At 40.7% G+C, this 12,762-nt stretch overlaps 1 protein-coding gene and 1 pseudogene across 13 annotated transcripts in view; one reads left to right on the forward strand and one right to left on the reverse strand.

Annotated features, from left to right (window-relative positions):
* Window positions 1-12,762, reverse strand: part of ADD1 (adducin 1) — an 88,144-nt gene that overhangs the window by 60,936 nt on the left and 14,446 nt on the right. The window lies entirely within an intron of this gene.
* On the forward strand, window positions 6,800-8,121 carry LOC123596254 (annotated as a pseudogene).

Consider the following 12,762-nt stretch of genomic DNA (forward strand, 5'->3'; position numbering starts at 1 on the left):
TTTACTCCTGTATTACAGACTCACACTTTATACACATAAATATAGGGGGAGAGACAGACAGACAGACATGTCCAATCTAACATTCTGGACTGGTAATGCTAATATAAGCATTTGGATGCTAGAGCATTTGACTGTAAGAAAAGCCATCACCTTGCTTCATTTAATCACAACTGACATATGACTCAAGAGACTCTGGGGACGCAAGCAGCTAACTGAACAGGCTCCAAATCTCCACCTGCCACTCACAAGGACAGCAAGTGGACAATCTGTATATCAAATTGGGTTTTGTGTTTTGAGGTGCCTGGGTTTTACATTTCCAAGAATTACGTCAATTCCCAAAGTCGGTATACAAAGCAAGGCCAGGAGCTCTATGTGTCTCTAGCTGACTAGATTTGAAGATTCAAGCAAGTGTAACTCCCAGAGGCCGGAAAATAAGAAAGAATTCCAGACCTCACAACTAAGTGTGCATGGTAATACAGCGAGGCTCATAAACACTGCATAAGATCCAGCCGAACAAGATAGGAGGCACAGGTTGGCCAGACACGTGTAAGTATAGAAAATTCTATACAGATGTGATGAGGAAGAAAAAACCCACTCTGCAACCTAGTTAAACACATTAGGAAGGACCGTCTAACAACACTAGCATGAGAATGTTTCCCCCAAAAAGTACATTAATCGGTATCGAGGGAAGAGTTTAACAGTTACAGAGGAGTAGGATGGAGAAGTATTTAGTCATAAAAATGATCTTAATAGCAGTATGTAAGACACGGGCAACACTTCAAGTTATCCAAACGGCGTGCACAAAATATCACTGCAGCTGTGACAAGTACACAACAGTGACAGAGGCCAACATGGCTAGACAGAGGCTCTGTCATCCACTCCTTCACTCCACAACCCCTAGTATCTGTTGGCTGAAATAAGAACAGGCTGTTTGCTCGGCTAGCTCTGTGTGATCCCACAGCTCTGTTCTCCACCTGGAATCTGCCTGGAAACAATATTCTAAGGGAGGCAGTATATGGTAAGAAAGACTGTGAGTGGACAACCCTCAGGTCCCACAACTGTGGAGAGGACAGCGACGCTTAATGGGAAGAAGGGAGGACTGTCGCCAGGGTTCAAACTCCAGCCCAGATACTACTAAGAGGGTATCCTGGGCAAGCTCACTATTTGTACCTCAGTTTTTTATGGTTAGAAGGGGGTCAATAATAATATCCACCTCGCACAATTGTTGAGTGAACATGACATGCTCAACACGATGTCTGTTTGATGCAGTCCCGTGCACCTGCCAGTGTAATCATGACAGCTGGTGCCTGAAAACACTGACCCTCGGTCACAGATGGCATCATTGTTCATATCTCACCCACCAAGCCAGATCCAGACTTTCAGAGGAATGAATACCAGAGGAACTCCCTAAAGTTACTGAGTAGACAGATGTGGCTATTAAACAGAAAGATCTAGTTAACTGAATATTTTGATTAATAGAATTGCCGGTCTTCAAAACTCTCAAATATAATAAAACATACTTAATACTAATAAATACTGAACAAATCAACCTTTGGTAGTTAAAATTCTCTAGAATCATTTATGTACGTAAAGGAATGTCAACAGCTCTCAAATATAAACCCCTTATTTTAAAAAGTACTAAATATGTTGGGATTGAAGGAAACCCTGTAATCTTTGCATACCCCTTTGGGTTAAAAATGAAAACAAAATGGCTAAAAACAAGAACTATTTAACATCTGTATATGCATAGGTGCTTTCATTATTTTTTTTAACGTTTATTTATTTTTGAGACAGAGAGAGACACAGCATGAACGGGGGCGGGGCAGAGAGAGAGGGAGACACAGAATCGGAAGCAGGCTACAGGCTCTGAGCCATCAGCCCAGAGCCTGATGCGGGGCTCGAACTCACAGACTGCGAGATCGTGATCTGAGCTGAAGTCGGACGCTTAACCGACTGAGCCACCCAGGCACCCCTGCATAGGTGCTTTTAAAACCTTAAAATCATGGGCACCTGGCTGGCTCAGTTGGTAGGGCACATCCGTGACTCTTGATCTCAGGGTTGTGAGTTCAAGCCCCACGATGGGTGTGGAGCCTACTTTAATGAATGAATGAATGAAACCTTAAAATCATGTGGCTATTGATTAAAATTTTAGAAATAAAACTTTTTAATTCAAGGGAAAAAACAACTTGGAGGACAGTCGAAAAGAGTCACATTCTGGAAACCACTTACTGTTGATTTTACCCAGACATGTTAAGTGGCCATTGGAACTGTAGAAGAAATGCAAGATACAGGGTGAACATCAATAGTATATCCCCATAGGAGATCCTGTTTAAGCCCAGCAGAAGCCAATTGCTCTTTTCAAAGGAGAAAACAAAGTTTATCCCTTTCATTCATCCCATTTCATTTAATACCTGAATAACACTAGCACTTTTAACCTAAACAACCCAGCTTTGAAATGAGCAAATAATTCATTCTTTCCCAAGTATTTTATACTGTGTCTAGGAAAATCTTGAGCCTTGGTTTCACAGCCTGTTCTTCTTGTGGTTATATAAAATAGAAACAACCCACCAAAGTGTTCAGATCCAAGCTTCAAATGAATAGCAATGTTCTGTTTACTTAGGGGAGGCAATTCTATTCAGGTCCCAAAAGCATGGCATACTATACTTCAAAATTATTTCCACACAACAGTTCAGAACCCTTCTGAAAAACTACAGCCTATTTTAACAAGCCAGTAAAAATGCAAGGCACTCTTGGGGCACCTGCATGGCTCAGTCGGTTAAGTGTCCGACTTCAGCTCAGGTCATGATCTCTCAGTTCATGAGTTTGAGCCCCACATCAGGCTCTGAGCTGTTGGCACAAGCAGCTGTTTGTACCAACAGCTCAGAGCCTAGAGCCTGCTTCGGATGCTGTCTCCCTCTTTCTCTGCTCCTCCCCTACTCACGCTCTCTCACAAACAAATAAACATTAAAATTTTTTTTAAATGCAAAGTACTCTCAAAATAATTGTAACATGGCAAATAAAATAAACATCCCAGAGGGGCGCCTGGGTGGTTCAGTTGGTTAAATGTCCGGCTTCGGTTCAGGTCATGATATCACAGTTCACCTCAGAGCTCTGTGCTGACAGCTCGGAGCCTGGAGCCTGCTTTGGAATCTGTGACTCCCTCTTTCTCTGTCCCTCTCTCGTTCACACTATGTCTCTGGCTCTCAAAAAGTAAATGTTTAAAAAAAAAAAAGTTTTTTTATTTTTAATTTTTTTTAATATATGAAATTTATTGTCAAATTGGTTTCCATACAACACCCAGTGCTCATCCCAAAAGATGCCCTCTTGAATACCCATCACCTACCCTCCACTCCCTCCCTCCCACCCCCCATCAATCCTCAGTTTGTTCTCCGTTTTTAAGAGACTCTTATGCTTTGTCTCTCTCCCACTCTAACCTCTTTAAAAAAAGTTTTTTTAAATAAACATCCCAGAAAATGTGACCCCTTCAAAAACTGCTAGTTGCAGGGCCTTGCCTAGGGTGAGAGCTCAAATGCAGTTGCCAAATAAAATAGCAGAAAACTGTGTCTCTAAAACAACTGCTTGAAGGGTAAACCTGACAATGGAAAGTGTACAGTAAAAGAAACCCCCAAATGGGTTAGGATTAAATATAAAGTTTTACTTCCAGGGGCGCCTGGGTGGCTCAGTCGGTTAAGCATCCGACTTCAGCTCAGGTCATGATCTCACAGTTTGTGGGTTCAAGCCCCGCGTCAGGCTCTGTGCTGGCAGCTGGGAGCCTGGAGCCTGCTTCAGGTTCCGTGTCTCATTCTCTCTCTGCCCCTCCCCCACTTGTGCTCTGTCTCTCTCGTCTCTAAAAAATAAATAAAAATGTAAAAAAAAAAATTTTTTTTTTTAAGTTTTACTTCCTTTTTGACTCACAGACTCTGAAAAGGAAACAGAGGAATCACTGAGATTTCCCCGCTCCGGTAGATCGGAAGTGGCTGCTTTGTCATTCCTCTGACCTCTACTTGAGGATGAATGTCTTCCCTGTGTTTGTTTACGTCTCCAATTTCCCACAGTGTCTATTAATTTCTTTGTCCACCTACCTCTCAACTCCTGATGTAGTTACTCCTACAAATTAAAAAAAAAAAAAAAAATAGTATACCTACTGACTTTTTGTCATATTTGATTCCCCAGACTATTACTTTCTATAATTTTATTTTTCAATGAATATTTTAATATTTTGTATACTGAGGTCTGCAAACTTCTCCCTCTGAACTCTTCTCTTTAAGAGACACTCCTCATTCCTTCACAGACGCAAGTCCCACAAATGTTCCGAGACGGTTTTCAGGAATCATCTCTGATAAACATGCTATCGTGCTTTCCCCACAGTCTCTATAATTACAAACATGTGTCCTTAATCCATCTGGACTGTATTTTCATGAATGATGTTTTCCAGTTATCTCATCGCCGATAATCGCCTCTCCACAGAGACACATGAGTGTGGTTCCCTCCCAACAGGGCCAGGGACACACAGGCGAGCTCTGGGGCAACAGCACCCCACCGCTTCCTCCCATCTACACCACCTGACCTGCACCTCAGTGGCCTCATCTATAAGGAAATACCCTCAAGTCACATGTCCCAAGGTTGTTGGGGCAATTCGAAACAGTAAATGTAAAATATCTAGCACAATGTCTGACACAGTGGATACCCGATAAATAGGAACTATTTTAATTATCTAGTTTCTAATGGGAATACAAAAGTATTCACTTCAGAACTTCAAGAACATTAGGTTTAACCAACTAAATGTTAAAACACATTATTTTAATTAAAAGTTAATTCTATTATAAACTCATCTTATTTTATCTTTTTATATTTTAACTAAAAAACTACCGTATTCTATCTGTATCAACACACAGTAGCACTAATTAATTGAGATTTCTCACTTTAACTCCATCCCTCAACCAACATTCTGGTGTGGCTTACTGAAACTGATGGGTGTGGTTCTGAAAACAAGGCTGGGCGAGGCACTAAAGATAAGCCAACTAACCATCTGTTTCACTAAACAAATTTAAGTGAACTTCAATGTACTCTATGCTGTTTGTATTTCCAAAATCCATCTGATAAAACTGGTACAGAAAGAATCTGGCTTGGGTCGTCAACAAAATTCCATCTGCCTCTCAATGCTAACTGATTTATAAACCCCACTGAATTCACATTAGAGTGCAGACGCCAGGACCAGACCACCTGGATACTGATCTCAGTCCACCACGTACCAGCTCTGGTCATCCCTGGGCACGTTTCTTCATCTCTCTATGTAAGCTGTAGTTTTTTCATCTGTAGAATGAGAACGACAGCATTATCTACCTCCCTGGTTTAAGATTAAATGAGTGAACTCAGCACTGCTGAGAGTTCCCTGACAGCGGGCGTCACTGCTCTGTACTGTCAATCTTTAATACAAAAGCGAGACCGCACGCTTACTGAAGGCAGGAGCTACTATACCACTTTACCTTCTGACATTCCCAACACAGTACTTAAACAATGCTTATTAATAAAAGTACGTAAACAAACAGACCTTAAACAATGCTTATTAATAAAAGGGGGAAAAAGGGCAGTGAGACAAAACCTTAGAAGAGTAAATTTTTAGCACCAGAAGGAAATTTAAAAGTCATCCAGTCACTTTACAGATGATAAAACTGAGCAAAGTCGTGACTTTACTACCAAAGTCTCACATGCTGGCCAAGCTAGCGCCAGCTCCTCCTACACCAAGAACGCCAACACATCTCACTACACTAACCCTCAAAAGTGTGCATTTTACAATCACCTCATACTGAATATGCTTTCCTAAGTTTTAAACCACTATTCCACATTCACAACCACTATTTCCATTACTAGTAATTACCACCTGGAGATCAAGTAAGGCCATTATTTGAGAGGCCCTACCACTCAATAAGGTTTTCCATAAAATCAAATGCAATTCACACATAAGAAATATATGAAACCTCCAAGGGCTAAACAAACAAACAGACAAAAAAGGCCCCAAACCATGAGAATGAAACTAGTAACTCCAAATGGGAATCACTCACAAGGGGCAGCATTACCAAAGGTCAAATACCAAAAATGAGCATTGTTGAAGGCAAATAAAAGAAGGAGCTAATGAGCTAATGAACTCTTAAGAGAGTGGAATGGTCTCAGGAGGGCAGTGACCCTGGCTCATGACAGAAGTAAATGCAGTCCTCGCAGGAACAACATCCTCAACGTTGATCCCCAGGCAGGTTAAAGTCAACCAAATATAAGGTCTTAGTCAAAACTTCAACAAACCCAAAAACAATCTCCATGAGTGACCATCATCAGAAATAATAAACCATACGCTTAGGCCCTCAAAGACTTCAGATACTAATACAGAACACAGAACAACTATGTACAAAATGTTCAAAAAATAACCACAAATAGGACAAGCCTCAGAGACTATCAAAAATGAGCAGCTGAAAAAGAAACCAAACAGAAATTCCAGAAATAGAATATCGAAAAAAATTCTTTACAAATCAACTAATGAATTAATAGCAGCTTTGACACAGATAAAGAAGAATTAGTAAATTAAAAGACAGACTTGAGGGGTGCCTGGGGGGCTCAGTCGGCTGAGCGCCCAACTTCAGCTCGGGTCATGATCTCGCGGTCCGTGGGTTCGAGCCCCGTGTCGGGCTCTGTGCTGACAGCTCAGAACCTGGAGCCTGCTTCAGATTCTGTGTCTCCCTCTCTCTCCGCTCCTCCCCCACTTGCGCTCGTGCTCTCTCTCTCTCAAAAATAAATGAACATTAAAAAAAAAAAAAAAAAAAAGGAAGGACAGAATTGAAAAAATTCCCCAGAGACCAGCACGGGGAGACAAGTTGATACAAACTATGTCAGAAGAGAGAGAATAAGAAAGTCCACTACACATTTGCTGGAATTACAGGCAGAGATAATCATAGTGAAGAGTCTGCAGATGCTGCCACCCCAGAGCCTGCCCGTGTGGCCCGGCCATGATCAATCCCACTGTGTTCTTGGACATCACTGTGGATGATGAGCCCTTGGGCCACATTTCCTTCAAGATGTTTGCAGACAAAGTTTTAAAGACAATAGAGAACTTTTGTGCTTTGAGCACTGGGGATAAATAATTTGGTTATAAAGGTTCCTGCTTTCACAGGATTATTCTGGGATTTTTATGCCAGGGTGGTGACTTCGCACAACATAATGGCACTGGTGGCCAGTCCATCTAGGGGGAGAAATTTGATGATGAGAATTTCATACTGAAGCACACAGGTCCTGGCATCTCGTCCATGGCAAATGCTGGACCCAACACGAATGGCTCCCAGTTTTCATCTGCACTGCCAAGGCTGAGTGGTTGGATGGCAAGCATATGACCTCCAGCAAAGTGAAAGACGGCATGAATGTTGTAGAAGCCATGGAGTACTTTGGGTCCAGAAATGGCAAGACCAGCAAGAACACCACTGCTGACTGGACAAATCTAATAAATTTGACTTGTGTTTTATCTTTTATTTTAACTACCACACCATTCCTCTTGTAGCTCAGAAGAGCACCCCCTCACCCCCATCTGCTTGAAATATCCTATAATCTCTGTGCTTCTGCTGCAGTTCTATGGGTCCCTTATTATCCTTACCCACCTCCAAGTCTAGCTGGATTAGATTTAAGTTTGTGATTATGAAATAAAAACTAAACAAGAACAAAAAGGATAGTGAAGCATCAATATAATATCCAGGGACAGAATGGGTAACAATTTTACCTAACTGAAAGACACAAATCCCCAAATACCAAGCAAAATAAAGAAAAATACATATTTTATACATACAGTAATGAATCTATAGAATAGCAAAGGCAAAAAAAGATCATCTACAAAAGAATAACAATTAGACACTGGCAAGCTTGTAACAGAAACAACAAAAGTGGAGGAATAGAGTATCTTCAAAATGCTAAAAGGAAATAACCGGCAATCTGGATTTGTATAACAAGCAAAACTGATCCCTTAGGAATGTGCGTGAAAATAGTCACTTCAGACAAACAAAAACAACAGTACTATCTACAGACCTGCAGAAAAGGAACTTCTAAAAAAGAAAAAATGATCTCAAGGGAAAACAAATCAGAAATGCCATGGGCGGGGGGAGGGGGGGCGCCTGGGTGGCTCAGTCAGTTAAGCGTCTGGATTCAGCTCAGGTCATGATTTCATGGTTCATGAGTTCGAGCCCCACATCAGGCTCTATGCTGACTGCTCAGAGCCTGGAGCCTGCTTCAGATTCTGTGTCTCCCTCTCTCTTTGCCCCTTCCCCATTCATGCTCTCCCTCTCTCTCTCTCTCTGTCTCTCTCTCTCTCTCTCTGTCTCAAAAATAATAAGGGGTCTGACTCTTGATTTCGGCTCAGGTCACAACCTCACGGTTTGTGGGATGGAGCCTGTGGTGCTCTGTGCTGACAGTGCAGCACCTACTTAGGATTCTCCCTCTTTTTCTCTCTTTCTCAAAAATAAACAAACATTTAAAAATGAAAATAGAAAGTTAGAATCAAGGCTTTCCTGGTTAATTAAAAAAGAATACAAAATGTGAAATGATAGAAAAAATACAAATTTATCAGAATCACGAAAAATGTAACCGTACTAAATTATGCCAGTTAAGAGACAGAAATTACAATTAGTGTGGTAGGCTGAATAATGGTCACCAAAGACATTAGTTCTCATCCCAGGAGCCTGTAAATGTTATTTTACATGACAAAGACTGTGGAGATGTGATTAAAGATTTGGAATGATGAGATTATCCTGGATTACCAAAATGCAATTGCCAATAAAAAGAACTGCAGAAGGAAATGTGACTACAGATTTCTAAGACAAGAGGGTGGTGGGACCAGAACCAGAGACACAGAAACTGGAGCAAAGCGGCTACAGCCAACGAAAGCCGGCAGCCATAAGCTGGAAGAGGCAAGGAGCAAATTCTCCTCTAAGAAACTCCAGAGATGGCCTTGCCATCACCTTGACGTCAGTTCCATGGTACTGATTTTGGACTTCTGGCCTCCAGAACTACGAAACAATAATCTCTGTTGTTTAAAGGTACCAAGTTTTAGGTAATTTGTTATGGTATCCACCAAAGGAAAAATAAAGCAAAAACAAATATATCAATAAAGCATAAGCACAGAACATAAAAGTTTGCAAGTAAATGGATGAAAATCGGTATTCCAGGCAAACACCAACCAAAAGAAAGCTGAAGTTTCTGTGTTAATATGAAACCAAAAAAAGACCATGGAAAATAAAAGCATTTACTTGGGACAGAAAAAGCCACTCCATAATGATAAAAAGTTCATTTCAAGAGAAAGATTAAAAATAATAATAAAATAGTCTCAAGACATATGAAGCAAAATTTGCTGGAACTCAGAGAGAAACTGACAAATCTACCATCATAATGGGGAACTAAAACATTGCTCAATTATTAATAGGCAAAGAAGTCAAAAATCAGTAAACAGTAAATAGAAAATAAGAATAATCAACAAGTTTATCTCCAGAAATATACAGAACTTTGCACCTCGCTGCTCTCTAAAAACAATTAAAGAATATACACTTGGGGCACCTGGCTGGCTCAGTTGGAAGTGTGTTGATCTTGGGATAGTGAGTTCGAACCCCACATTGAGTATAGAGATTACTTACACACATACATACAAGAATATATGTTCTCTAGAATACAAAAAACATTCATAAATATTAACCTCACCTCTGGATAGAAATTTTTTAAATCTCAAATTCCGGGGTGCATGGGTGGCTCAGTCCGTTGAGTTTCTGATTTTGGCTCAGGTCATGATCTCACGGTTCATGGGTTCATGCCCCGCATCAGGCTCTACGCTGACAGCTCAGAGCCTGGTGCCCGCTTAAGATTCTGTGTCTCCTGGGGCATCTGGGTGGTTCAGTTGGTTAAGTGTCCGACTTTGGCTCAGGTCACAATCTGGTAGTCTGTGAGTTCAAGCCCCACGTTGGGCTCTGTGCTGACATTTCAGAGCCTGAAGCCTGCTGTGTCTGCGTCTCTCTCTGCCCCTCCCCACTCACACTCTGTCTCTCTCTCAAAAATAAACATTAACAAAAAAATTTTTTTAAAGATTCTGTCTCCCTCGCTCTCTGCCCCTCCCCCACTCACGCTTGCTCTCTCTCTCTCTCTCTCTCTCTCTCTCTCAAAAATAAATTAAAAACACAAACCATTTCTCTGGTCACAATGCAATTAAAACATATCAATAATAGAAATTTAAAAAATTTTACATGCGTATTAAATACATATGTATACATACGTATGTATACGTACGTACGTATACGTAAACATGTATATTTCAAAATTTAAAAGCACACTTATAAACAACTAATGGGCCAAAGCAAAAATCATAATGAAATTTTAAACACACACAATGAAAAGATAATACTTGAAAACTACTGGCTTCCCTAAAGAGCTACTTTTAGAGAAAGGTAGACTTAAACACTTTAAGTGACCAACTTCTAAGAACTTAGAAAAAGAATAAACTTCACACATTCAGCAATCCATAACCCTCCCTATGCTTTATTTATTTTTTCTAATCCTTAAAACAACTCTGAAAGTTAGATTATAGCTATAGCTAAAAATGTGCTGATTACCTGAGTTTAAAAGCACAAACCACATGTCCTTTCATGGGGAAAAAAAAAATGTATGTACATCACATCTCAAATGGCAATTCATGTATCCACTCTGGCAAATGACACGCAGCCTTGATTTTTACTGGGAATAAAGATGATGTCATGGCTTTTTTCACAGCACAGTGAAATCTGGGGTCAATGGCCTCAAAAGCTGAAATAATGTACAAATAACAAAAAAAAAAAAAAAAGTACTGGCAATCTCCCATAGTTGTAGTCATGAAAATCTGCACTATTTTCATGAGGATTCTACTTCATCCTAATGCATTATGAAGCAATAAAAATGGAAATTATCCACCAAGAAAAATTAAAATATACTTTAAAACAGAACTGTTAGATTTTTAAGAACTGTTAGCTTTATTTTTATAAGATACAAATGATAAAAGGAACTGTGGGTGAGCAGCATGAAACATCTCAATGATTCCAACAGCCCTAACAGGCATCCATCTCGTGTCCCTCCCAAAGACGCGAGCAGGAGCACCTGTGCAGCCTCATGGGCTTCTTCTCTGACCTGCAGAGCCATGAGCCCTACAAGTGGGACCTCTGTTCTTGTTATCTTCAAGTCCTCAATGCTCAGTACAAATCCTGGTAGATGGAAGTCTTTTTAAAAAGTTCAGTAAGGGGCGCCTGGGGGGCTAAGTCGGTTGAGCGTCCAACTTCGGCTCAGGTCATGATCTCATGGTTCACAGGTTCAAGCCCCGTGTAGGGCTCTGTGCTGACGGCTCGGAGCCTGGAGCCTGCTTCATATTCTGTGTCTCCCTCTCTTTGCCTCTCCCCCACTTGCGTGCTTCCTCTCTCTCTCAAAAATAAATAAACATTAAAAAAAAAAAAAAAAAACCTTCGGTGAATTAAAAAGTCTCCTAAACGCTATTATCATTTAGCAACTAGAGACAAAGAAAATTCATACTTTCATCGCTTGACTAAAAGTTAGAAAAGAAATGCTTCCTTTCCCTGAAGAAATTCCCTGGTTTCTAAAACAATCAGTCTAACACCCTAGGCAAAAACAGAGCACATTAAATATTCCAGATTCTCTAAGTCAAGGTCATTCCTGATATTCATGCTGTCAAAATACATTGTGCTTCAGTCCCTGGAGATGATGCTCCACACAAACTGAGATAGGGAGTATCTGGATTGTGGGGTTACTAGTTCCCCAAAGATGAGTGCATTAATGTCACATCCCTTCCTACTGAAGTAGACAGGCCTAAAGGCAGCTCATTTCATGAGACTCGAGCACCATTTCTAATCCTCGCTGCCTGCCTGAAGCTCTATGCAACAATAACTTGATTAATGGTATCATCTGGGAATGAGGTTGGCCTGTTAACTAAAATATTCTTAAATCTTGGAAAGCATGTTTAACCACAAAGTCCTTGCTAAGCTGCAAAAATGTACAGCTGTACATGACACAAATATCTCTGCACAGAGCTTTGACTTACTAAAAAAAAAAAAAAAAAAACACACACACACACACAATGGTAGCAGTTAATAAACATGGCTCTCTATTGCTTTTCTGTGCCTTTCACTATTAGCATCCACTTCTCCCTAGTCTATGAGGATTCTACTTCATCCTAATGCATTATAAAGCAATACAAATGGAAATTATCCACCAAGAAAAAGTAAAATATACTTTAAAACAGATCTGTTAGAACTACTCTATACACTGGAAAAGAGGAAAGAAAGGGAAAGTGAACACGGACAGCACACCTGTGCACCATAAGCAGTCACAAGTTCTCCCTGTGGCCCCACAGCGCTTTCTAGTTAGACGGGACTGTTAGTGTTACTACTCCTACAAAGGAAAAGGAGTTCAGAGAACTTCACCAACTTGATCCAGGGCCACACGCTCTGAGCAGCAAAGCTGGCACTGCATCCTGACACCATCTCCCTAATCCCCAGTGCTACACCAACAGTCGACCACGGACTCGCTGCAGTGAGCCTGAGCTCCTAATGCAGCATTTGCAGGTTTACGGTTGGACTGAGATACCATAAAATTCACCCAATTAAAGTGTGCAGTTCAGCAGTTTCTCGTTTATTCACAGAGATTGCAACCTTCATCACAATCTAATTTTGTAACATGTTCCACACCCAAGAAGAAACCCCCCCACACACA

The sequence above is a fragment of the Leopardus geoffroyi genome, chromosome B1, assembly GCF_018350155.1.
Source record: "Leopardus geoffroyi isolate Oge1 chromosome B1, O.geoffroyi_Oge1_pat1.0, whole genome shotgun sequence".
In the NCBI taxonomy this organism is placed as follows: Eukaryota; Metazoa; Chordata; class Mammalia; order Carnivora; family Felidae; genus Leopardus; species Leopardus geoffroyi.